The sequence below is a fragment of the Sminthopsis crassicaudata genome, chromosome 4, assembly GCF_048593235.1.
Source record: "Sminthopsis crassicaudata isolate SCR6 chromosome 4, ASM4859323v1, whole genome shotgun sequence".
In the NCBI taxonomy this organism is placed as follows: domain Eukaryota; kingdom Metazoa; phylum Chordata; class Mammalia; order Dasyuromorphia; family Dasyuridae; genus Sminthopsis; species Sminthopsis crassicaudata.
This window is the reverse complement of record NC_133620.1, coordinates 66,801,895-66,829,745: the sequence shown is the minus strand read 5'-3', so window position 1 is coordinate 66,829,745 and position 27,851 is coordinate 66,801,895. Positions and strand designations below refer to the sequence as shown.

General features: G+C 33.3%; 1 protein-coding gene and 1 long non-coding RNA gene across 5 annotated transcripts in view; both read right to left on the bottom strand.

Moving 5' to 3' along the window:
• RASAL2 (RAS protein activator like 2) overlaps window positions 1-27,851 on the bottom strand; it is a 320,395-nt gene that overhangs the window by 270,450 nt on the left and 22,094 nt on the right. The gene's annotated exons all lie outside the window — the stretch shown is intronic.
• LOC141565430 (uncharacterized) lies at window positions 642-26,765 on the bottom strand. Its single transcript, XR_012489022.1, has 2 exons — window positions 24,920-26,765; window positions 642-23,775 (listed from the first exon to the last, which is right to left on the bottom strand). It is a non-coding gene; the product is annotated as an uncharacterized LOC141565430 (long non-coding RNA).

The window sequence follows — 27,851 nt, the reverse complement described above, 5'->3', positions numbered from 1 at the left end:
TGTGTGTGTATAGTTATACATACATATCTACATATCTTCATAGAGATGATAATTGAACTTATGGAAGAAGATGAGATTATCAAGTAAGAAAATATTGAAAGTGGGGGCAGCTAGGTGGTGCAGTGGATAGAGCACCAGCCCTGAAGTCAGGAGGACCTGAGTTCAAATCTGATCTCAGACACTTAACACTTCCTAGCTGTGTGACCCTGGGCAAGTCACTTAACCCCAGCCTCAGGAAAAAGAAAAAAAAAAAAAAAAGAAAGAAAATATTGAAAGCAAAGAGAAGAGAGACCAAAATAGAGCCCTGCAGGATATCTATAGTTAGCGAGCATGACATAGATGAAGAACCATCAAAGGAGACTGTAAAGAAGGAAATGTCACAATATAACTCATATATTATAAACTTTGAAGGAAATATTTGATGTAATACTTCTGTGAAATAAATAATCTGATATTACTATTCTACCTATAGAATACTAAGGGCAAGTCACTTTCCTTCTCTAGGTCTCAGTTTCCTCATCTGTAAAATGAGTCCTATCTATCTCTAAATCTATGATTCTATAAATCCTTCTAGTTACTCAAAATTCAAAAACTTCATAACCATCCTATGGTAATTCCTCCTCCTTTCCCATCCTATTTCATTTTTCCCATAACCATCCAATTACCCAGTCTTTTTATTCCATGTCCTCATTTTTTTTTAAATTTATTTATCCCTCTCTACTCATTCAAACCTTTTTCAATTCTTGCTTGGACTACTGCAATACCCTCCCCCACCATGGGACACCCTGAGAAAGAAAGCCATCTCCTCTCATCCAAGTCCTTGCTAAACTGCTGTCAAACAGAAGTTTCTACAAAACAAAACAAAACAAAACAAAAAAAAAAAAACCTTGTCATTTTTCTACTTGAAAATCTATAGTAATTCTCTCTTACCTCTAAGAGTATATGTAAATTTATCTGCCTGGCACTGAAAGCCTTATACAATCTAATGGTCATCTACTATCAAACATTGATTTCATATTACTCCTTTTAAAGGCCTAAAACTAGGTATGAATGGAATCCCTACTAGACATGCATTCTCTGCTCACTTCCATTTAGTTTCCTAGTAGTTCATCTCAGGTGCCCATATGCTATGGAACAAGGCTTTTCTGATCCCCTTAGGTACTAATGATCTGCGTGAAATTATTTTAAATTTGCTTATTTGGGTACATGTATCTTATTAGTTAAATGTAAGCTTTTTGAAATCAAAGGCTATTTCTTATTTCTTGTTTCCTCAACAATCAACGTATATAATAATAACCTGTTAACATGTTAATACTAACAAGTATGTTGAACTGAATTATTTAAGGTTATAAAAGGGCTAATCTTTATATACCATTATTCCTTTAATTCACACAGGACTTACAGCTGACAGGACCTCAAAGACTAACTCCTTGATTTGAGAGATAAGGAAATTAACAGATTGACTAGATTGTCCAAAGTCCCAGAAGCAGTATGGTGAATAACCCATATTCCAATACAAGTCTTTGACTCCACATCAGGTGATTTTTTTGCTCCTTAGACAATCAAACAGAGAAGATGCATATGCGACAACAGCTCAAAAACTGCAATATTTTCCTAATAATAAGACTCCATGCCAGCAATAATCTGATCTTAAAAATGACATGTCTAAACCAAGAGTTCTCAACTCAACTTGGAATGTTATCTTTCAAATATAGACAAACAGTCCAGAACTGATATAGAGCAATTTCTTACAAGTGCATTCTCATCTAATTGGCTACACTAACTAAGAGGGTATCCTGTAGCTGGACAAGAGCCAAGCATTTTGGAGGCAGATTATCCAGTGGCACAATTGAGAGAGCAAGTTAGATAAAATTTCTTTTTATATGCAACAGACAATGAAGAAATCAGGCTATACAGATTGATCAAATCTGCAATCCTATGTATTGAAGGGAGGGAAAGAGGCTGGGAAAAGGATTTAAATAGGTTTCAAGGTGGTTCAGATCTCATGCAATGGAGGAAGAACCCCATCCTTTTCACCTGATTAATTTTATATTAATATGGAATAGTATCAGGGCATAAAGGTACTCTCCTACTCTCTCTCAAAAAGATTATTTTTTTAAAAGTAAAGGCAAAGTGGAAAGAAAATTTTAAAAGGACAAAGAATGGCTAGCAAATAAACAGGAAAACAAATAGGAAAGGAGAGAAAGGGAGGGAAGAGAAGAAATATGACTAGAAGGAAAAGAGAGAATATTGAAAGAAAACAAGTCACATCAACAAGCATTTATTAAGGACTTATGTGCCAAGTAACTATATTAAGAGATAGAAGGCTTAAAGAAAAGTAAAAGATAGGCCCTGCTCTCAAGGATCTCACCATCTAAAGGGACAACATGCTGGCAATGATGTTCAACTGAGCTAGAGAGAGAATATATTAGAAATAATCTCAGAGAGGAGACACTAAGATCATTTCCTATGTTCAATATGAAAATATATAGCCAAGGATTGATTAGAAGACACCTTCTATAAGGTTAAATCTGCCCTGAGATGTCATTTAGTTATCCAACTAAGGAAAGATAATAAATAACAATGAACACCTATGATAATAATCGAAGATTCTCTCATTTTTTTTAAGACTAGGGATCAGGGCTGAAGAAGAGAGAATAAATGGAAGACTATGAGGTTTGGTAACCTGCAATTTAAAAAAAATCAAAAGGCAAGCTTCATAGTTGCCTAAATATATAAAAATACATTTATGTATACACACATATGTAAATATACAAATTGGGGTTCAAGTTTAAAATGACCTCAGAGCACTTAAATTTGAAGATATTTGAGCTAAACTGTATACTTTGCTTAGCCTATGACAGAAAACATTTAAATATCTGTGGTTGAATTGAAGGAGCAACTCTTTCAAATTACTATAGTGCAGAGAGTTCCTAGAGACAGGGAAGGAGAAAGAAGCCAGGCAGAGGATGGCATGCCATCTGGCATATAATAAAGAGAAGGATGGGAAGAAAAGGAAGAGAGGACAAACAGGAAACATAAGAAGGGAAGGTGAACAGAAAGGAAATGGGAGGGGAGGAAAGAAGGATAGAGAAGTAAAGTGAGAAAGAAAAAAAAATCCCATAATCTGAGTGAATGATTGAGTGAAAGCCATGGTAACATTGAAGCAGTAAATTTACAAGCATTTAGAAATAAAGTTAAGGTTATTTCACCTGTGTGCACCACTTATTTACCAATTTGACTGCTTACCATAACTTAGTTTGAGACAAGAAGAACTGAGAAGATAATGTGAGGAGAAAAGTAAAACTGTCCATTGAATATAACCAAATAGAATAAAGATGTTGAAGAAATAATAATTTTAAATTAGAACAATTATCCTTTTAAGCAGAATCTGAATCTTGTCATAAAGTTTTGCATTAACCATTTAAATGAAGACATAACTAAATGACTATAAAAGACAACTCTGTTACAACAGTACAAATTATTAAAGTTGTATTGAAAAACATGGACCAGAGTTGGGACAATTAGAAATGACCAGAAGCTAAAGCTGGAATGCATGACCTGTGTTATTAACTAACCTTGGCATATAGGCCTAGATCTTTATATAGACATCTCTACCCACAGCTTAGCCTGACATACTTCATGCTGAGAGAAGGTGGGTGTGAGAAAGGTTACTGCCATCCATCACTTTGAAAATTAATAGCATGATAATAGTTAAGGGAATAAAGGTACAGCACTGTGTGAACTTATGTCAAATACAATTCACCACCAAAAAGCGTAGGCAAAGTCCATTCATAACATTCCCTTCCCAAGGCCACCTACAAGTTAACTCATTATCCAAATGCCAAAGACAGCAGCATGCACACATTCTCAGCCAATAAGTCACTGCTATAAAAGCTGCATAAACATTTCCAGCCCAATCAACTATTAATAATAGAATGAGACAGGAAAACAGTTTCCAAGTATCTCATGGATGAATAGAATTCCACGGCTTTGAAAGCAAAATGTAAAAATGTTTCCAACATATATTTTTAGTGCATCTCATAGAACAAATATGTTGTTGTTTTTTCTACATACATTTTAGGAGAGCAAAAAATAGAAAATGTAATCTGCTTGAATAAGGAAAGGAAGGATATAGTCTCAGAACAATTCTTAAGTCGTGAACTATTAGCACTTAAAAGTTACATAAAGGTTTATAGACTACATTGCCTTTGGTTTTCAGAACTTAATGTCAAAACCTTTCCAGAACTTTGGGTTTTGGGGAGGCAAAAATTGGGCAACTTATGCCTCATTCAGGTATGGATATGAGCCATATTTATTGAAACAAAAATAACTTAAAAAAAAACCTGACTCCTCTGAAGGCCATTTCATGACATTATTTAACACATTAAATGCTATATATAAATCATTCATGACTAATGGTTCTTCCCTCAAAGAATTTACAAGATAACTTAGCCAAAGACAAATAAAGAATGTTTGTTCACTGAACATTTGTAACAGCTGTTGGAAAATACATAATTATCTATAGAATCTCAATAGAAGCAAAAACTATTTTTCTTCTATCTTATAGAAAAAATCCTAATACTATCACTGATATCAATCAATCAAAATACATTCTCAATTCTTTTAACCCAGTCCAGTGAAGTTAAAAACCCCCCACAAACATGCTTGAAAAAATATCTCAACAGCCATTCATATTGAAAATGAAAAAAATGAAGCAATATTAAAGTTAATTATTCTTTATTTAAAATATTCTTTCTTTTCTTCATCAGAAATTCTAATTTAGCCTCAAGAAAGCTGAAAAAATTAGAGTACAGTCCTAGTGATACTTGAATACTGTGGTGATACTGTAGGTCTGTTACATGAGGAGGAATGGTTTCATTCCTTCTACTTGTATCCACAGTGCTAAGCATATAATAGATGCCTATGAAATTCTTGCTGGTCAACTGACCGAGTGACCAGCTCAGTTTAAAAAGCCTTGGATTTGGTACCATGTGGTTGCAAGTGATTAATTTTTGGTCACCATAACATCCAAAGTCTACTGAATCATCATCATAAAAGTTCACATTTGTATAATGCATAAAAATTTACAAAATGCTTTTCTCAGAAAAGTAACATACCAGGTAAGTATCACAAGTTTTATTATACCTATTTTGCAGATGAGGAAATTGAAATTAAAAGATACAAAATGATTTGTCAAGTGTCACACAGCTTGTATCTCAGTTAGAATCTCAACCAAGGTTCTCCTGGTTCCAAATCAAGTGCTCTCTCCACTATATCAAGGGTTCTTAAACTTCTTCCACCCACAACCCTTTTTTCACCCAATTAATTTTTATGGGACCCTGGATATAAAAACATACAAAATAGGTATAAAAAAATAAAAGATTTACTGATAACAAGTCATACAAATATCTATTTTAAAAACAATTCTTTGGTATACATAATTTTGCCATTTATTAAAGATAAAAGCAAATTTGCATTCTAATGAGATGAATGTGCTTGTTTTTACATAAAGAATTAAATCTTGGTGAAATACTTGATACCTTTTACTTTTGCCAAATTTTTCATGACTCTGACAACCTGTTATGCAACCCCGTATGGGGTCACAACCCAATTTAAATAGCTTTGCATTATATAATTCTATCATCATCATCATCATCAGAACTGGCATTTGCATAGTTTTAATGTTTATGAATACTTTATTAGGAAGGAATAATCAGCTCTACAAAATCACAGATTGACTAAGTAATGAATCTGTTAAGTTTTCTTAGTATTTTATACTCAAATTGAAATCTTTATTTAAGGAGACCTCTGAGAAGCGAGCTCTACTGACAAATGAGCACAGATTTTTTTTTTTTCTTTTAAGTCTGTTTTCTTCTAAATTCTGCATAGTCTTCAACCTACCTTAACTTTTGGAATCATTTTATTTTACTAAATGGGTCAAATTAAAAAAAAAACCTGCCATACAAAGTACCTGGTTTCAATTAGGTTATTTTGCATTTGACATGAGCTTTTTTAGTAAAATCTTATATAGAATAATTTGTTTTCCACTGTGAGTTGGCTGTGAATAGGCACATTTAAAATCATGAAACACTGAAGTTGAAAGGAACCTAGAAGAAAATGTTCTATAAAATTGCCAAGATCTCAGTAGACATTGGTTCAGATCCTGCCAAGATCAAACATTCCAAATACCCATTTTACAGATGAAGAAACTCAAGTCAGCAGAAGGAAAGAAGAAATCTGCCCAAGATCAAATCATAATTCAGTGTCAGAACTCAGGCTAAAAGCCAGGATTCCTGAATGCCAGGGCAATGGATTTTTCAAAATTACTGAAATTTCTTTATACATGAAGCAAAACATGATTTTTAGTGACTTTAAAGTGTAAAACCATATAAAGAATTACCACACAAAATATACTTCCTTGGAACTACTTCTAGGAAATTGAACCGAAATTTTACTTTATTTCACAAAACTTTAGTTCCTTAAAAAATAAAGAAGTTACGCAATTTAACTACAAACAAGAATTCAGACATTGATTTACTATGAGACTCAAATCTAGATAAAACTAAGAAAGAAGGATAGTTCTTGAGAGAAGTTGTAAGTACTCAGTAACAAATTCTGAAAGCAGCATTGTGTTAAGCTATTTCAGCAAGGCTCATTTTTAATACAATGTTTTCCAATTATAGATAAGTATGAAATCTTTATCATTTCACAAAATGTTCATTATTATATTTTAAAATATAAACTTGAGAAGTTGGCTTTTCTTCTTTATTATCTTGGGACACAATCAGTATGTCTGGTTTCCCAACCATCCTTAACTCCAGAGGTCCAATCTGTAGAAGTTTACAGAGACTGATGTAGGTTCACAGTATGATTTGGATTAGGAAATAATGATTGATTTTACTAAATTATACTCATTTTTTAATTCTCCTTTTATGAAATGATTTACAAGAAACCTAATCTTAGTAATGCCTAAAATGAAAATCTATAATTTATGCAGAATTATGAACAAGTGCTTTGAAGATTTTTGCAATTTTTTTGGAAAAAGATACCAGTGTTCTAAAGATAAATATTATTCATCTTTACATGGCCTATTATCAAACCTCTCCAGTACTGACTTCCAATAGCACATTCCTAAGCGATTTATAAATGCTGATTTTCTCATCAATATTTTCTTCTTTATTTCATCCCCAAAAGGACACGGAAAATCATCTATAAAACCTGAAGAAACACAAAGTCAAGTGCAGAAGGCACAAAGCACTTATTCTTAGAAATAAACAGCAACATTTCAATTGAGTAGTATACTGACTGAGAAATTTAAATCAAGACTCCAATTTGAAAAAGGTTTGTTTCTTCTAATGAAACTTCTGCTATATAGCTGAAGCCTTATCCTTATCTTTCTCCTGAACTTTCCTAAATTTTCCAACTTGGAAGGAAATCCAGAATTTCCAGTAGAGTTTAGTGAATTAATCAACATCATCATTCTCAAGTATCATTTAAAAGCATTTTTAACCTTTTAAAAATTAATTTTGGGGAACAGCTAGGTGGTGCAGTGGATAGAGCACCAGCCTTGAATTCAGGAGGACTGGAGCTCAAATCTGGTCTCAGACACTTAACACTTCCTAGCTGTGTGACCCTGGGCAAGTCTCTTAACCCCAGCCTCAAAAAAAAATAATAATAGTGATGATGATGATGATGATATAATAATAATAATAATTTTAAATAATTTTAATTTTAATATAATTTATTCTTGTTACATTTTAAATTACAAACTCCCTTTCTTCCTCCTTCCTCAACCCACACTATAGAAGGCTACTATTTGAGATGTGTGAATATAAACAGTATATATTTGTAAAATCGTACTATGCATACTTCTATTTATCAATCCTTTCTCTGGTGATACATAACATCTTCCTTCTAATGTCTTCTGTAGTTGATTTAAATATATATAATACTCAGAATAACTTAGTCTTTCACAATTAATCTTTTAACAATATTGCTATTACAGCATACGACCTTCTCTTTGTTCTGCTCATTTCACTCTTCATTATGTAATACAAGCTTTTCCATGTTTTTCTTAAATTAACCTGCTCATTATTTCTTACAGCATAGTAATATTCTATCATAATCATTTACCACAACATATTTAATCATTTCCCAACTGATGGGCATTCCTCAATTTCCAGTTCTTTGCCACCATAAAGAGAACTCCTAAAAGGTTCTTTTCCTTTATCCCTAATCACCTTGTGAGACCTAATAGTATTTTTGCTGGGTCAAAAGGTATACACAGTTTTACAACTCTTTGGAAATAATTTCAGATTACTCTCCAAAATGATTGGATGATTTCACAGTTCCCCTAAATATTGTCCCAATTTTTCCACATCTCCTCCAATATTTGTCATTTTTCCCTTCTTTCATTTTAGCCAATATCATGATGGTATCTCAAAGTTGTTTTAATTTCCTTTTCTCGAATCAATAATGATTTGAGCATTTTTCACATGACTACATATAGCTTTGATTTTTTTTCATTCAAAAACTACCTGTTCTTATTCTTTTTATCTATATTCGATTGTATTTTTAAATTAATTTTGTTAAATATTTCACAATTACAAATTTGATTACAATTTAATTGGGTTGTACTCAAAGTGCTCCTGGCTGAGTATGTGATGCCTTTGTCCTAGAACACCGTAATTATTATCAGTATCCAAATAATTTTTTGTCATAATTTCTAAGTTTATTTTGCATTCAGAAAAATAGTTTTTTTAAAAGTAAAATTTTGGGATGATTAAATTTCTGTCATATCATTGTATTGAATATACTAGGTATTTAATAGATACTTGTCCTCATGTGAAATATCTGTAGACAGCAGAAAATAAGTGGGAGCATACTTGCCAAGACAAACTTAGGAACTACATGAACATAATTATAAAGCACTTTTAATACAAATAAAATTAGATTTAAATAATTGCAAAAATATCAATTGTTCATAGGTGGGCAGAAACAATATAATATAAATGATAATTCTACAACTAATCTACTTATTCAATGCCATCCCAGTTAAATTATCAAAAAAATGTTTCATTGAATGAAAAAAATTAATTTATATTATTTCTATAATGTTATGACAATTTAAGTAATGGTTGTCTGGACCATGGCTTAAGATATAGAAAAGCTGGGATCTTTACCAGGAATACATTAAACAAGAGATGTTCAGTTAGGTTTTGGTCATGTCCAACTATTTTGTTGACCCCATTTGTGGTTTTCTTGGCAAAAATATTGAAGTGGCTTGCCATTTCCTTCTCCAGCTCATTTTGCCGATGAGGAAATTAAGGGCAGAGGGTTACACACAGATTAAGTGTCTGAAAAGATTTCAACTCAAGAAGATGAATTCTCCTGAATCCAGGTCCAGGATTCTCCACTGTACCACCTTGCTGTCCCAAACAAGAATTAGTAAAGAGGGCAGCTGGATGGCGCAGTGGATAGAGCATCAGCCCTGAAGTCAGGAGGACCTGAGTTCAAATTGGATCTCAGACACTTAACCCTTCCTAGCTCGGTAAGTCACTTAACCCCAATTGTCTCAGGGAAAAAAAAATTAGTAAGAATGTATCTTCTTAAGAGTATCAAAAATGGAATTGAAAGGGCTTAAAACTGAAAAGGAGAGGGAAGAAAGAAAATTGCTATTAATCTGCAACCAAGCAATAACCACAGAGTCTAGCTCAAATAGAAAGAAAGCAGTGGATGCTCAGAAATTCACAGGAGATAAAAATCAAAGAAAGGAGTAATACAACAAAACCCATGGATTCAGATATTTAGTAAGAAATATTCAAATTATAAACAAGAAATGTGAGAAATCCTAAAGCAAATATGCACATTTTTATTTCACAGGTACCACTAAGAAAGATTTGGTGGGGTTCAACAATGAATAGAATTTTTTTTAAAGTATACCTTATTTTGCAAGGGTAAATGTTGAAAATAATCCATGTATATGTTTTGAAAATCCAAAGCTTAATTAAAAATATATTTTTTTCTTTGGAGAAAAAAGTATATCTTATTCAAAAGCAGTAGGACTAGATAGAGTTAGAGAAGGAATGAAATAACATTGTATAAGAACATATATTTATAAGGAAATTCCGGAATCAAGTGAAGTACAGTATAGTGAAAACCAAGTGGTTGAACATAAACAGATGCACAAACAGATTAACTACTACTGACCATCTAGGCAGAAAGAAGAAATAAATGACAAGTACAACAAAAAGAGCAAAAGGAGAGAGGTATAAGGGCAGTTATGGGACACTTCAATTATGCAGAAATCCACTGACCTCTCTTTGCCCAAAGAAAATTATAAGGTAGCTGAATAATTGTTCGGCTTGCCTTTAATGATAATTTAGTTCATCCTTCAAAAAGGCAAAAAAAAAAAAAAAAAAAAACTACCCAAAGAATCTATAAAATGGAGGGATTGATGGCCTTTGTGGTCCCTTCCAGCTCTATAATCTTATAGAACTGTTGACAGAAAGATTGGATATAGGCTTTAAAAGTCTTCCCCAAAAAATTCTATTTAACCAATAATAGAAAATGTGTGTAATTTTAAGGGGAAAAAACATGCAAAAGAAATGGCAACTCACTTCAAATTCCTAACTTTTTAAATCAAAGAGAGGTGATAGAAAGGGACAAAATTTAGTAAATAAGATTTAAATTTCAAGATGAAAGAGAATAAGGGGAAGGGGAAACAATGGCAGTAGTGTATCTCAGGATATCTGCAGAAGTACTATTTTTTTTTTCAGACCGAAAAGAAGAGAAAGGATTGGGTTGCAAAAGTAAAGGTTAATCTTTGAATTCTATAATATTAAAACTAGAAGTGACCCATTTGTCTTTAAAATAAATAATCAGAAAGTTAAGTGATAAGCAAACAGATCATAGACCTATGATAATTTTTTTTTAAATCAGGCTTTGCTCTATGGTTTTACATAGACATGCATGCTAATTTCTTAAAAATCTTTCAGGGGACTATAATTTCTCTCTTGACAAATTCAACTTCAAGCAATGTTTTATTACAAAGATGAAAACTGCTAAATTAAAATCAGTTTGCAGTCAGAATCATGCTATACACCCAAGAACTGTAGGAAAGCCTGGACAATTGGTTTCATATTCTGGCTATTGGCCAGAATTTGGCAAAATTCTTCATAATTTTAACCCCTTCCTCTTTTTTTTCTGCTTGGGGTTAAGTGACTTGCCCAGGGTCACACAGCTAGGAAGTGTTAAGTATCTGAGATCAGATTTTAACTCAGGCCCTCTAAATTCAGGGCTGGTGCGCTATACACTGCACTACCTAACTGCCCCTCTTCATAATTTTAATAGAAATAAATGACCATGAGCATTCTAGAATTCTAAAAGTAATGGAGATTTTTCCTATAGACAAAAAAATCTTAAAAGAAATATTTAAACTTTTGCCCTTTTCTCCATACATCATATATAAATGGGCAAATAAAAGCAGTCCAACTAAAGAATTCTCTATTTACCATAAGAAATTTCTGTTTCTGTCTCTATCTCTGTTTTTTCCCCCTTCTCTCTTTATGGGACTGTTGGATTTTTATAATCTTCCAGAGGAGATCAATGCTCTTGACATTGTATAGGCAGTACATCAATTCCAAATGAAAATCCCTAAAATTCCAGATGATTTAATTATACAATATCAATTGGAGAAGTATTATGGGCTTGTCTATGAATTTAAATTATTTTTTAATCTTTAATACACACATAATTAGTTTAAAAAGAACTCCAAAATATTGTTGCACTGTTTAAACAGAATGTAACATAAAATTAAGAAAGAAGCACTTCATTTTGTTTTTATAGCACCTTTACTTTAAGAACTTTGGAGACTAATTTATTTAATAGACCTTAATCCTAATAAGATTTTTTGTAAAGTGAATGTTAAAATGCCATTATATTTCACTCTTCCCTGCCTTGACCCACCAAATCCTTCCTAATCACATTAATATAATAATTATCAACAATACTAAAGGATAACAGTAGTTTGGAAACTCAGAGAAAAAAAAAAGATACCAAACTTCCCTTTATTTGGAGCGGAGGTGGTTCAGTAAAGTACTGGACTTGGAATCAGGAAGCCTCCTGGGCTAGCTATGTGATCTAATCCTGCTTGCCTTACTTCCTCATCTGTAAAATGAGCTGGAAAAGGAAATGGCAAATACATTCCAGTATCTTTGCAAAGAAAACCTCCAAATAGGTCACTGAATGTGAATGAAACAAATGAACAACAACAAATCCCTTTATATACCCCCATATAACACACCAGGTATTGCAAAGAAGTTTCTTCAAAAAAAAAAAAAAAATCTCATACTGCATTTTTATTGTATTGGGGCAGAAAGGCAGCCTCTACCTGGGATGTCTATTAATACTATAAACAAACTATCCATAACATAATACACAATGATTCAAATTTCCAAGTTCTATTGAGTGACAAATGCTAAAACAACTGAATTTTTGCTCCTTGCAGAATACTGGGGATTAAATGGCCTAAAGGAAAATTAAGAACATTGGACTATGTTGTTTTAAGATTAAGTAACCTCCTCCACATTTGCAAATCTGTCCTGTTGCTAACAGTGCTGGCAGATTTACTTATGGCTCACACAATCTGACAAATATGAACCCAAAGCCAGATGGCAGACTTTTTTATTTCATGCCCTGCTATGTTGAGAGAAGAAAAAGAAACCAAAGCACAAGAAAGGGAGCCAAATGCCAAAGGCATGCTTGTTAACGGAGGACAGGAAGACCTATGGAAGGAATAGAAAAGGAGATGGAAAGAAGGTGAAAAGCAAATATTGAGCACCATCAATTATAAAAGTGGAATTTTAAGATTTCACACTTCTTTCTCCAAAGCTTTCCAAAAAAAATTACATGAAGCTCTGTATTGCAATGAATAAACTCCCTACCCTATCACTACCACCACCACAAAACTTTACAACCAATAGTAAATGAAAGCCAGAATTTAAAATTTTTTGCAGCACTGTATGTAAATTCTCTTGAGTCAAGTCAACAAGATCTTATTATGTGCCTGTTCCAATGCTAAGTTCTGATAATACCAAGAAAAGGCAAAAAAAAAAATAATAAAGTTGTCCCTCTTCTCAGGAAGCTCACTGAAAGAGACAACATGCAATCTACTACATACAAACAAGATTAAAAAAGAGAGAGAGATAATCTCAAAAGGAAAAGCATTAAGAATACGGAAGGGAAGCAATGTCTACTGCAGAAGGTAGGTTTTAGCTGAGACTTAAAGGAACCCAAGAGGCACAAAAGAAAAGGGAGAGAGTTCCAGGAATGGAAAGAAGACTGAGAGGGGAAAATAATTTATTAAGCACCTCCTATTATTAAGCATTTATGAGACTGGGTAGTTAATATTTAGGTTGCCAGGTCAAGAGTCAGGAAGATCTGAATTCAATTTAAACCTCAGATACTAATCTGGACAAGTCACTAAATCCTATCTGCCTCAGTTTCCTTATATGAAAAATGAGCTCAGGAAGGAAATGATAAATGACTCCAGTATCTCTGCCAAGAAAACCCCAAAAGGGATCACAAAGAGTGAAAATGACAAACCATAACATAGTGCCAGACTCCGAGCCAAGCACTTTAAAACATTCTCTCATTTGATGCTGGAGAGTTGGTTAAAGTGTCTACAATCCAGAAACTGAGTATCTTGTTTGAGGAATAGCAAGAAGGCCAATGGCACTGAATTATATGGAAGGAAGTAAAGTGTAAGAAGACTGGAAAGACAGAAAAAGGTTACCTTTGGAAGAACTTTAAAAACCAAACAGAAGAATTACTTTGTCATTGGTTATGGGACAGAAGAATGGCTTAGTCAGATTTGTACTTCAGGAAGATCAATGTGAGTATTGAATGAAAGATGCTCTGGGATAAGGAAAGGCTGTAAGCCGGGAGATCAACCAGAAGGCCACTGCAATAGCTGAGTGTGAAATGAGAAGGCCTGCAGCAGGACTGGGGGCAGTGTCAGTGGAAAGAAAGGGGCTTGTGATGGAGATGTTAGGAGCCTAGAATAGACAGGACTTGGCAGTTAATCATCTGTGAGGAAAATGGTGAGAGTAAGAAGTCAAGGATGACAGTTGGCTTTCAAGCTTGATACAAAAATTGGAAAGTTAGGAAAAGGTGACAGTTTGAAGGATAATGAGGTTAATTAGCAGAATTTGGATTTAAAACATGTATGAGATATCTAGTTTGAGAGGTCCAATAGACTGCTGGAGATGGAAACCAACAGTCAAGAAACAAGTTAGGGCTGCATAAGCAGGTCTGAGAATCATCTAAATAGAGATAATAACTGAATCCATGAACACTGATGAGAGTCTACATGATAGTGTCTTCTGTACTGTAAAGATATTCCATAAGATACTCATTTCCCACTCTGGGTACTGTAACTGACCCCATCCCTGGTATGCACTCTTCTCCCTGTTTCTCTCTCTCTCTCTTCCTCCTCCCCCTTTTACCTCCTATTTTCTTCCCTTTCCCCTCCCTTAGTCACATTATAGGGACATAATGTGTTCTTCAAATACAAACCATTCAATCAAGGAATACCATAAGGAAATATCTGATTAACAGTCAATACATATTAAGTGCCTATTACGTTCCTTCTATGTGCTAAGGACTGGGGATACAAAGAAAGGTATAAGACAGTCTCTGCCTTCAAGTAGTTCACAATCTAACTGGGGAAGACAATACATAAAAAGAGGCCAAAAGGGGTTGAGGGAGGAAAAGGAGAGTACCTGGCTGGTGCTGCATTCAGAGTGGGAAATGATCTGGGGAGGTACAAGTTTCAGGACTGATTAGTTCTAAAGATCACAAAATCCAAAAAGTGAGCAGGAAGGCAGATGATGAGGTGAATTCCCTTGTTGCCTCATTCAAAGAGAGGGTCTGGGAAAAGCTCTCTCTCTCTCTCAGATATCCATTCCCCAATCTCTCCACCCAGAGGGAGGAAAAACCTTCAGGGTTAAGAGTTTCTGAGGATGTATCAGTTTTAAAGTCGACATCATCTTGCAGAATTATGAATTTCTGAAGATGAAATCAAGGAGATCACTTAGGTGAGAAATGATGTTAAACGGTATGAACAGCAACTTAGACAAGTGCAATCATACATTGTTCTTGCCTTCATTGTTGAAAACATTCTCTGTTGTCTGTCAGTTATATTACTAGTTTCCCTGTATAAAATCGAAGCAAAAAACAATAACCAGTCATACACAAAAAGGGTTGAAATGAAATTTTTCATGTGAATTTTCAAATAATTCAATATTCACAATGACTGTAATTTAAAAGTGGCTACATTAGATTCAGAAATTGCTGGCTTAGATTTGCACAAATCCTAGAAAAAATAATACTTATGTTGTGTTAAAATAAAATGAAGTAGCAAAGATTTTTCTCTAAAAAGTTATAACAGTTCATGTTAACTGAAGTCAGGATCAATCACTATTACCATTACTAGTTTTACTAAGTGCTATCACTACAATAAGTTCTAAGTCAGTTTTAAGTCTTGATTTTTAAAAATACTTTCTTCCCATTCTTTTAGGAGTACCACAACACACATCCTTCAAAAAAGATTATATCATTTTATAGGTAAAGAAACTGAAGTCCAAAAATACTGACTTATCCAAAGTCACATATCTAATTAGTAACAAATTCAAGAATAGATGCACTTGGTTAGTATGGTGGATTGAATACTAGATGTAAAAGAAAGCTTCAGGCACTTACTTGTAATCCTGGACAAGTAAGTCGTTAACCTCTGTCTGCCTCAATTTTCTAATCTGTAAAATAAGGATAATAATAATATCTAATACCCAGGTTTGTTGAGAGGATAAAATGAGATAATGTCTACAAAGCATTTTGAAAGCCTTAAAGAATCATATAAATGCAAATTATTTATCATTATGATTATGATTATTAAATCTAGGCAATTGATTTCCCTCTTCTTTTTACCTCAAACTTTATTTTAGGACATCTATTTAAATTTCAAATTATGAATTATAAGATAAAAACATTTTGAAATTTATTTTGGAAAGAGAATCCTAGCAAACTTTAAATAGTTAAAATAGTTTAGGAAGTATTAGTTTCAAATCTTAACAGTACATGAAAGTTGGGGTGGGGGAGGAGGGAAAGATCAAAGTAGAATCGTGATAATATTAGTTCCCAAAAAAAGTCAATTGGCTCAATAATTCATTTCGAGTCTGATAGATACAAATATGTATAACCACATATACATATTTATTATATGTATTATTCAGCAAACATTCCTCAAGGTATTAGATTGGAAATCAAACATGCTTCCTAGAACCCTGGGATCTACAACTAAAAATACCACAAATCAAAAGCTGGAAAGGACTTCAATACTCTATTAGCCCAACACTTTCATTTTAGAAATGGGGAAAATGAGGTGTAAAGTTCACTGACTTGCTGAAGATCATATAGATAGTAAGAAATAGAAATCCAGCTCTAGACTCCAAAATTAATAAGTCCACTAATAAGTATGTATGTTTTTGTGTGTATGTTTCTATTAATCAAGGACTATAGCTCCAGAGATACAAAGAACTTACCTTCAAAAAACATACACTGTAATGGTGGAGACAACATGCAAATAACTAAGGAGATGTAAAATACATACAGAAAGCTCCTGCTGTAGAAGATGAGATCTGAGTTTGGTCTTAAAGGAAGCCGGATAAACTATGAGGCAAAGGTAAAGTAGTAAAATATTCAAGACACAAGAGACATTTATTAAGCTGTCTACTCTGTGCCAGCCATTATGCTAAGCACTGAGTGTATAAAAGGAGGAAAAAGACAATCCCCTCCCCTCAAAGAGTTCACAATCTGATGAGATAATAAGCAAACAATGTGTATATACAGGCTATACAAAATGCAGGATATTTGGAAAATAATTAAAAGGGAAAGAAATGGAATTAAAAAGGATAAGAGAAGGCTTCCTGTAGAAGTTGAGATTTTAGTTAGGAATTAGAATTCCAGGGATAAGAGGACATATAAAAAGTACATATAAAAAGAATATTATTCTACCAGGTGAGATGGTATGTATATGTGACTATAATACAACTGAAAGAGATAAATACTAGAAGTACAAACAATTCTATAGGATTACAGGAGAGGCAGAAACAAATTCTCACTGTGGAAATTATATTGAAAATGGCAGGGATGGTGGTGTTTCCCACAAGATTTTTGTTGTCATTTTGGAATTGTCAAACATGAACATTTCCATGCAAACATTTCAATACAAAAAGCACAGAAGAGGAATTGAAGCCATAAATTTCTACTACATACAGCTTTTTAAAAGTATATGATAAAACTGAACATGTTGGTCCCAAAGCTGTCCTGCTTGTCTGAATCTCTATCTGAAATTCTCTTCTGTTCATTTTTTTAAAAAACGTTTCGTTGATCCAATTTTCTATTTCACCACATTATGGCATTCCCCAGAATGCCATTTTAACCCCATCCTCACCAATAACTTTTCCTCTGTCCTGTTCTCCAAAAACCTCCTTTGTAACAAAATCCATCTCATTCTGTACTTTTATGATATTACCTCTCTTTCAAGAGATAGGAAGCATGCTTTCATCATCTTCTTTTGAAGTAAATGTTTCACTTTAAATAAGTCTTCCTGTAGTTCTCTGAATCTGTCCTTTTCATTATTGCATATGCCATGTGTTTAGGCATCTCTCAATTAGTAGGAAATCCCTTTGCTTTTAGTTCTTTGCTAAAATCAAAAATGCTACAACAAAATTTTTTGTAACCTAAGGATCTTGTTCCTCATTTTTTATATTCTTAGGCTAAATTCTTAGAAGAGTTTCAATAATTCAAAGAATATGCACAGTTAATGATTTTGGGAGGTAAAATTCAAGTGCTTAACAGAATAGTACCAATTCACAGTTCCACCAAAGTGTCATGTCATTGTGTCTTTCTCAGATAAGTTCTTCTCCTACTGTCATTTTCCATTTTTTTCACCTTTGTTAATTGGATGGCTGAGGTAAAATCTTGTTGAGCTACTGGGAGCCACCTGACAATGGCTGCTGGAGATCCAACCCAGAATGGATGTCCTCGTGTGAGAGGATGATACAAGGAGACCGAGAGGCAGTTGCTGTTCTCTTACCTGAGAGACCATTGCATTGTCTGACCTCTCTTCCCTCTGCTTCCAATTTATTTCATTCCCAGTCTGCAACACCTGTCAGCAAAGGCTGCCCTGCAACTGCTTCAGATGCTATGATTCACAGCTGTGGAGGCTCTTTGAGAATTGACCTCTCCCTTAACAATTCCCCCTTTTATGTTTTTTGCTGTTATTTTCCCCCCACAACATGGTCCACACACTGAGGATTGCAAGCAGAACTATCATCTCTGGATGGTTGTAGCAGGTATTGATCTTGTAAGATATCTTTTTTGTGATTATAGCTTTTTATTTACAAGATATATGCATAGGTAATTTTTCAGCATTGGCAATTGTAAAACCTTCTGTTCCAACTTTTTCTCTCCTTCCCCCGACTCCCTCCCCTAGATGGCAGGTTAAATATGTTAAAGTATAAGTTAAATACAATATGTGTATACATGTCCAAATAGTTGTTTTGCTGTACAAAAAGAATCAGACTTTGAAATAGTATACAATTAACCTGTGAAGGAAATAAAAAATGGAGGCAGACAAAAATAGAGGGATTGGAAATTCTATGTAGTGGTTCATAGTCATCTCCCAGAGTTCTTTTGCTGGGTGTATGTAACTGGTTCAGTTCATTACTGCTCTATTAGAACTGATTTGGTTCATCTCATTGCGAGGCAAACTTTCAAACAGAAAAGAGGACTATAGTCAGAACAGGCATTTAAGTCTCTCATCAGTCTCCTGGCTCAGTCCTTTGATGTGTTGGCCCATTTAATTACCCTGACTAAAAAAAAAGTCTTAAAGGGGCTCTTCTTCCTTTCCCGCGGGTTACTGAAGGAACTCTGGAAAGATCCTTCTCACAAACAGTTCTGGAATGCGGTTGGTTCTTTTTGTAATTCTTATGCTTTTTTGCCCCATGTTTGGCGCCATATCAAGAGCCACCTGTCAGTGGCTGCTGGAGATTCAATCCAGACCTGCAGAATGGATCTCCTCTTGTGAGATGATACAAGGAGACTGAGAGGCAGTTGCTGTTCTCTGACCTCTCTGACTGAGAGGCCCTTGCATTGTCTGACCTCTCTCCTCCTCCCTCTGCCTCCAATTTATCTCATTCCTAGTCCACAACACCTGTGTCAGCAAAGGCTGCCCTACAACTCCTTCAGATGCTATGATCCACAACTGGGGAGGCTCTAGGAGAATTGACCTGTCCTTTAACAAAATGTGAAGTTTGTTTTAATTTGTATTTCTATTATTAGTGATTGGGAGTATTTTCTCACATAATTAAATTCTTTTCATAACTATTCATATTTTCTGATCATTTATTTATTAGGGATAGCCCCTTTTCTTATGTATTTTAATCAATTCTTTACATAGCCTAGATATATCTTTATCTCTTAATTTGTGGCAAAGATTTTCTCTCACTTTAGTTTTCTCATTTAACTATATTGATTTTGCTTATATAAAAACACTTCAACTTTATATAATCCAAATTACTCATTTTATCACTTTTTATCCTATCTGTTGATAAAAAGTGATAAAATGAATAATTTGGATTATATAAAATTCTCCCTGTTCTAATTTATCATGATGTAAGCTTTTAACTTTAAGTTATGTACTCATTTGGAGCTTACTGTAATATATGATATGAAATGTTGGCCAATATCTGCCAGACAGCTGTCCTATTTTCTTAGCATGTTTTATTAATGAACACTTAACCCAAAAGTTGTAGGTACTTAGGCTTATTCATAATATACTATTATATATACTATTATGTTCATTTCCTTCTTTTTTGCTATATATCTAATTGGTTTCAATGGTCAAGTTTTCTATTTTTATATGACTGACAAATAGTTTTGATAATTACTTTGTAGTACTATTTGAGATATAGAAGTGTTACAACATTTCCCCTCCTACTTTTTCCTCATTGGTTCCCTTAAATTTCTTTAATTGGAATAAATTTTTTTTTGTTCTGTGAAATGAATTTTTGTTATTTTTTTCTAGTTCTATAAAGTAACCTTATCATAGTTGATTTATATGACAGAAAATTAGTAAATTAATTCAGGTAATGCTCTTCACATGGCACTAATGCTCTCTAATCCAGTCTTCTTTTATTTCTGCAGAGTATTGTTCAGTTTTAGTCAGAAAAAAACTATTCATCTCTATAGTGAACTCCTAAATTTATACATTCTATACTTGTTTCAAATAAATTTTTTTCTATCTCTTCTTGCTGGTCTTTTTTTTTTTTTGTAATATACAGAAATGCTGATGCTATACATATGTAGGTTTAATTTATATAGATACTTTGCTGAATTTAGTAGTTGATAAATTTAAATCTCTCATATTCTCTGAGTCAATCACTTCCAAAAAGCAATATTTTTGTTTTTTCTTCCCTCAATTTTCTTTTCCTGTTATTATTATAGTGAACATTTCTAGAATGATATCAAATAATAAAGGAGATAGTGGACATCCCTGTTTTATTCTTGGTGTTACTGGAAAAACTGCTAGTATTTATCTTTTACAGATAATGCCATCTCTTAGTTTTAAAGATAGTACTTACCATGTGTTTCTTAATAAGATGGGGTTTATGTTTTTTTAATCTTTGTATTTTTTAACATAAATAAGTATCTTGTCAAAAGTTTTTTTCTATATTAATATGATGTAATTTTATTATTACACATCGGAATGGTTTATTATACTAATTTTTCTCTTTCCTCACTTCTTCATTAGTGAATTCCTTTTTCCTTCCCATTTCTTCCCTCTCTTAAAATCACCAAAAAAGTTAAAAAAAAAAAAAAACACCAAAAAATCCCAAGCCTTATGTCTTACTTAATCTCCTCGGTGACCTTTGAAGATATGAGGAATATTAAGAGACATCTGTCTTTTCTTTTAGAATATTCCCATTTAGAATATAAAATGGTCATTAGCCTCTTATAACTGTTCAATGTATTTATCTAAGTTTCTTTTGACTTCCCTGTATTTCATAGGCCTTTTGTTTGGTTTGATTTGGAAATGCTTGAAAGTCTTCTATTAAAAGGCCCTTGTAATAATATATTCAGTCTTGGAGGGTAAGACAACCTACATCTTTTATCTTTGGAATATTCCAATCTTTTCTCTCCTTCAAAATAGTCTATATGCCCTTGACTGTGGTTCCTTTTTATTAAAACTCTTTTGAGGTGCTTGCAGTAATTTTTTTCTTTGTCCTTTAAGCTCTGGATTTGTGCTATAACATACCTGGGAGTTTTCAATTTGGAGTTTCTTTAAGAAGATAACTCTTGAACTTCTCTTGACCTCATAACATCTCTTCATTGTGTTCAAGATTTCTACTATTTATTCATGGCTCTGGCTTCAATTCCTGGTTTGGACTTTGGAGCAGGGCCAAGTTTCATCCTTTTGTATATACCTGGGGTAGCTAGTCCCAGTTTGGAGCTGATCTCAATTTCCTGAGCTCCTCCTCCTGGCTTCTGTCTCCCTTGATAATTTTTATTTGCAAAGCATTGGCAAGTTCCAAATTCTACTGTATTATCCCAAGCCGTAACACTTCAACTTTAAATCATTGAGTTTGGGGAAAGAGTCAGGATTTGACATCTGATTACTTTCCTTTTAAGTAACCTGAATTGTTGAAATATTAGGATCATTTCATGATAATACTATATAAAATAACTATTTCACCAGTATGCCAGAGAGTAGAAAATGGAAATTAGGAAAGAACATATATTTTGCTTTTTAATCATGATATAAGGTTATTCTTAAGAAACTTATGGACCATTCTGGAGAGCAATGTAGCACTATGCCTAAAGGATTATCATACTGTGCATACCCTTTGATCCAGCAATGTCTCTACTGAGCTTGTATCCCAAAGAGATCATAAAAAAAAAAGGACCCACGTGTGCAAAAATGTTTGTGGCAGCCCTTTTTGTAGTGGCAAGAAACTGGAAACTGAGTGGATGCCCATCAGTGCTAAATAAGTTATGGTATATGATGTAATAGAATATTATTTGTTCTATAAGAAATGATCAGCAGAATGATTTCAGAGAGACTTACATGAACTGATGCTGAATGAAGTGAGTAGAATCAGGAAATCATTATATATGGCAACAGCAAGATTATACAATGATCAATTCTGCTGGATGTGGCTCTTTTCAGCAGTGAGGTGATTCAGGCCAGTTCCAATGATCTTGTGAGAGAGAGAGCCATCTATTCCTAGAGAGACAACTGTTGGGACTGAGTGTGGATCAGAACATAATATTTTCACTTTTTCTTGTTGTTTGCTTGCATTGTTTTCTTCTTTTTTTTTTCCTTTTTGATTTGATTTTTCTTGTGCAGCATGATAATTGTGGAAATATGTGTAGAAGAACTGCACATGTTTAAACATGTATTGGATTAATTGCTGTTGAGGGGAGGGAGTGGGAGGAAGTGGAAAAAATTTAGAACAATGTTTTGCAAGGATGAATGTTGAAAACTATTTATGTATGTGTTTTGAAAATAAAAAGCTTTATATATAAAAAAGAAACTTGGGTGGTTTAATAAGGTGAATTTTTTTTAATATCTTGGAAAGTAAAGGGATTTTATTCAAAATATTGAATTGAACTTTGAACCACTCTACAAGACACTAATCTTTGGCACATTTTAAATTCAAAGGCTATGGAATTCTGCCCAATCTTTTTCAGAAGAAAGAGGAGCCTAATTAGAGAACTAGTCCCTAAGTTTTAGTCTCAGTTCCGTAATATATAATTCAATAGTATAGAAACATTTTGGAGATGACATGAACTTCCTGTATTTTTTTTAAAGATAAGTTACTTGAACCTAAGACATTACATGTGTTTTATTAATTTCTTGTCTCTATTTAAAAATAAGTTGATGAATTCCACCATGCGAACAATCTTTTTAAACAGCCTTTAACATACTCAGGAAACTGAAAAAAGATAATTCTTTGAAAAAGGTTTGAAGGCTCAAAGTCAAAGGTTGAATCTTTTGTTGTTGTTGACATTTCCATATTTCTTCTCCAGCATTTCCACCTAATCTATTATTTGATGAAAGATACTTAAGAAACCATTGTGCAAGATTTTCTATATATAGGTCTTATTTTTCTTCTGACTATTGTTTGTCATGGTCTCTTAGCAGTTAGAAAACAATCTTTTTCCATCTTAATTTGGTCTTTCTACATTTGGCAAAAATCTGTTCTCAATTCAAAAATGCTGAAATTTTCACATCTTTTTTTATGAACTTACTTTCTTACTAATGCATGAGGCTAAATCACAATCCAAAGAATGTGCAAGTTAATCAACTACTGCTATAAATTCAGAAACAATGTAGCATGTAGACCAATTTGTTTATGACTAACTATAGTTTTATTTCCCCTCAAATTATTGACCGATTTCTTAAAATTTGAAAACATATAAAAATATAAAGAATGGTCTATCAATCACAATCAATATAGGTTGATTAAATATGTAAAATTTCCCAATTGTACTCTTTGGATTCAATTCCACCATAATCATCTTGCCTCCCTGTCTCACTTGCTATCTCCAAAAGCTTATCACCTGGAAATTCCTCTGAAAAGCTGCATCAGTTTTGGTGCTCATATCTCATCAGGTCCTCAGTAGACTGTCACTGTGGATGAAAGGCTGGAGAATAAAGCAAAAAATCCCCCCTTAAAACCTCATTTAAAAAGTGGTTAGAAGTCCAGCCAAGTGCTCATTTCCCACCAGCTTCGCTGTTTAGATTTGACTCTGGCATCCTGCCTGCACTGCCCTACCCTTTCTATCCTACACTGTTCCCCAACTCCACCCCTTATTTTAGATATCTTTTTTCTTGTTCTCACCCAGTTAATTATAAGCTCTTTGAGGACAGGAACTGTCTTTCTTTTTCTTATTTATATTCTCAATGTTTAGTTCACATGACACAGAGCAGGCACTTAATAAATATTACAGCATTTATTAATATGATATAGCATTCTATTTTATAATTGTCCTAAGCTTCATAGCATTACATTATGCACACAATACCTACATTAGGTATGTGCTATATCACATAAATTTTTACTTTTTTTAATCTTTGAGTTCATGAGTGTGTTGAAATTGGTGCAGATAAGCAAGTTTTCCATAATTTATGATTTAAAAGAGTTGCCTACACACGGAGCAGTTATTTATTTATTTATTTTTGTTATTCAGTCATTCGGTCTTATCCAACTCTTCCTCAGCCTAAGACCCATAGCACACCAGGCACTTCTGGACTGAGGGGTTCCTCACAAGCATCCAATATTTTTAATACTGTATATGAGATTTACTTGACAAAAATACTGGAGGTATTTGCCATTTCTTTCTCCAGGGGTTAAGTGATTTGTCCAAGGTCAAACAGCTAGTTAGTATCGGAGATCAGATTTGAATTCTGATCTGACTCCAAACCCAGTCCTCTATCTACCATCAGACAGCAGGACTATTTAATCTAGCTGTCCTAGGAGATTAACTAATTTGTCCTTTACTAAACATCCAATATGTATCAAAAACAAGATCCTAAGTCTGAGGGAACTTAGAAGAAATGGGTTCAATCTCAACCTAATTCTTCCTAACCCCTTGGCCAAGCTTTTAGTTAATATACTAGCCTGCTGCCATCATCTTCATCATCATCATCATCAACATTTTGAAATTGAAAAAAATTATTTCCACTCACTTGATCTCACAGTCATGATTTTCAAATGCTAAATGTAATAACTACTGATTTGACAATCATTTTTTATTTATATTTTGCAAATTTAAGGCTTGAACTCACTTCCATAACAGCATACTTTGCTTATTAGTGATTTCTTAAATGGAGGAGGAAAGGTTGTTTGTCAAGAAACAGTAACATCTGTAAAGAAAGACAAAACGTTTCTGTTAAAGACACAGTGTTTTACATCCAAAGCTTATCGGGATTCACTTGGAACACTGAACCACTGAGAAGAACCAAGCCTTTCATAATTGATCATCGTATAATCTTGCTGTTACTGTTTACAATGTATTTTGATTCTGCTTGTTTCACTAAGCATCAATTCATGTAAATTTTTCTGGACCTTTCTAAAATATTTGTTCACTATTTTCTATACACAACAGTATTTCATTACTTTCATATACCACAACTTATTCAGCCATTCCCCAATTGATGGGCATCTACTCATTTTCCAATTCTTTGCCAGCACAAAAAAGAGTGCAACAAACATTTGGCAATGTGTCCTTTCCCCTCTTTTATGATTTCTTTGGAATACAGACCCAGTAATGGCAGTGCTGGGGTCCAAGGGTATGCACAATTTTATAACCCTTTGGGCATAGTTCCAAATTGCTTTCCAGAATCATTGGATCATTTCGCAACTCCACCAACAATGTATTAGTGTCCCAACTTTCCCACATCCCCTCCAACATTTATCATTATCTTTAACTGTCATCTTAACCAATCTGAAAGGTGTGAGGCAATACCTCAAAGTGATTTTAATTAGCACTTCTCTAATCAATAGTGATTTAAAGCACTTTTTTCATATGACTATAGATGGCTTTAATTTCATCTAAAAATTATCTGTACAAATCCTTTGATCATTTCTCAGTTAGGAAATGACTTGTATGCTTTTAAATCTGACACAGTTCTTTACATATTTTAGAAATGAGAGCTTTATCAGAAGCACTAGCTGTAAAAAATTTCCCCAGATTTCTGCTTCCCTTCTAATTTTTGCTTTGTTGGTTTTGCTTGTGCAAAAAGCTTTTAATTTAATGTGATCAAAGTAATCCCATTTCATAATGTTCTCTAGTTTGTCTTTGGCCATAAATGCCTCCCCTTTCCAAAGATCTGATCTCTTACTCTCCTAATTTGCTTATGATGTCACCCTTTATGCCTGAATCATATACCCATTTTGACCTTGTTTTGATATGGAGTGTGAGATGTAGGTCTATGTCAAGTTTATGAAATATCATTTTCCAGTTTTCCCAGCAATTTTTTAAAAATAGTGAGTTCTTCTCCCAGAAGCTGGAATTCTGGGGTTTATTAAATACTATATTACTTTAGTCACTGATTATTGTTTCATGTGTATATAACTATTACATTGATTCGCTACTCTATTTCTTAGTCAAATGCTATATGTTTTTAATGACTGCTGCTTTACAATATAGTTTTGGTTCTGGTGCTGTTAGGCCACTGATCTCTGGTTTTTTTTCCCATTAATTCCCTTGATCTTTTGTTCTCCCAGATGAATTCTGTTATTATTTTTTTTAGCTCTATAAAATAATTTTTGACACACTGAATGGTATGACACTAAACTAATAGACCAACTTAGATAGAATTGTCATTTTTATTGTATTAGCTCATCCTACTCATAGCCAACCAAACATCTTTTAAAACCAAAAAAAATACAAATGGAGCTAATGTTCCCAGTCACATTTAGAGAGTCCTCTCTAAATTATTATTAAGGTAGCACAAGGCAATAAGTAATTTCTTAGAGATGATAATAATAATAGATATCATTTGTACAGCATTTAAAAATCTATAAAGTACACAGGGAACTTTAAAAACTGTATTCTGACTATTTTGAAATACCCAAAGGGAATCTAAAAAGTAAGAGTCAACTGCTTTAAAAAAAAAAAAAAAAAAAAAAAAAAAAAAAAAAAAAAAAGCAAAATTATGCTCCAGGTAAATCTAGATGACAGCATTTATCAAAAAAAAAAAAAAAAAAAAAAAAAAAAAAAAAGCAACTGTTATAGCTGAAGACAGTAAGATTTACCCAATTCTTTTAGCCTAGGCCTTTGAGGCTCTAAATAATTAAAGCAATAATATACTGGGTTCAAGATTAATTACAAATAAGGTTTTTACCTTCTGTCTATATTGAAAATCTATACAATTACCAAAATGATTTTCCTAACACTCAGGTCTCATCATGTCACTTTCCTACTCAATAAACTTCAGGGTTCCCTCTCCCCATCATCTAACAAACTTTGGAAGAGTAAAGGATAACTTTAAAGGGGATTACAAGGCAGGTGAATAGTAGGAAATACATTCACTTGGCACACTTGCCCATTCCGCATTTTTAAGTAAACTTCAAAAACAAGTTGGACAACAATCATTAACAAACTATTCCATTTTAAGTACAGTTTCAGGTTCCTCCCCAGAAACACAATGATCCAAGAATGTTCTTTTGCAGAATAGAAATTTCCTAAACAGGGAATTATAATAAATTTACTCTTATCTTTCTCATGTAATCTGAACGGTACCATTATTGTATAATTACTCAATAAACATTTAGCAGTAAAGACTATTACATAACTATCTGATGATACTGATGGTAATAGTAATTAATATTCATATACTTTAAAAGTTTGCAAAGTGTTCTAATATATCATCTCATTTGAGTCTCACAATAAATTTGTGAAATTAAGTAATACAGAAATTATCCCCTTTTTATAGTTGACAAAACTGAAATCTCATAGAGGTGGAGGGACCTTGCTCAGATGACAACATAGAACATACATGGAGGAGTGGCTGTCAAACAGTTTTGGTCTAGGATGGTGAATGGAACATAGAACTCTCCTTTCTAAAAGCAATGGAAATATTAATTTGACTACTGTTTACAGAGGCAGAAATGGCAAAGATGGGGAAAAGATATAAATCCTGCTGAAGAGCAAATATCAACTGGTATGTAAACTTTTAGGTGAATTTGTATTTACTCACTAATCAGGTCATCTCA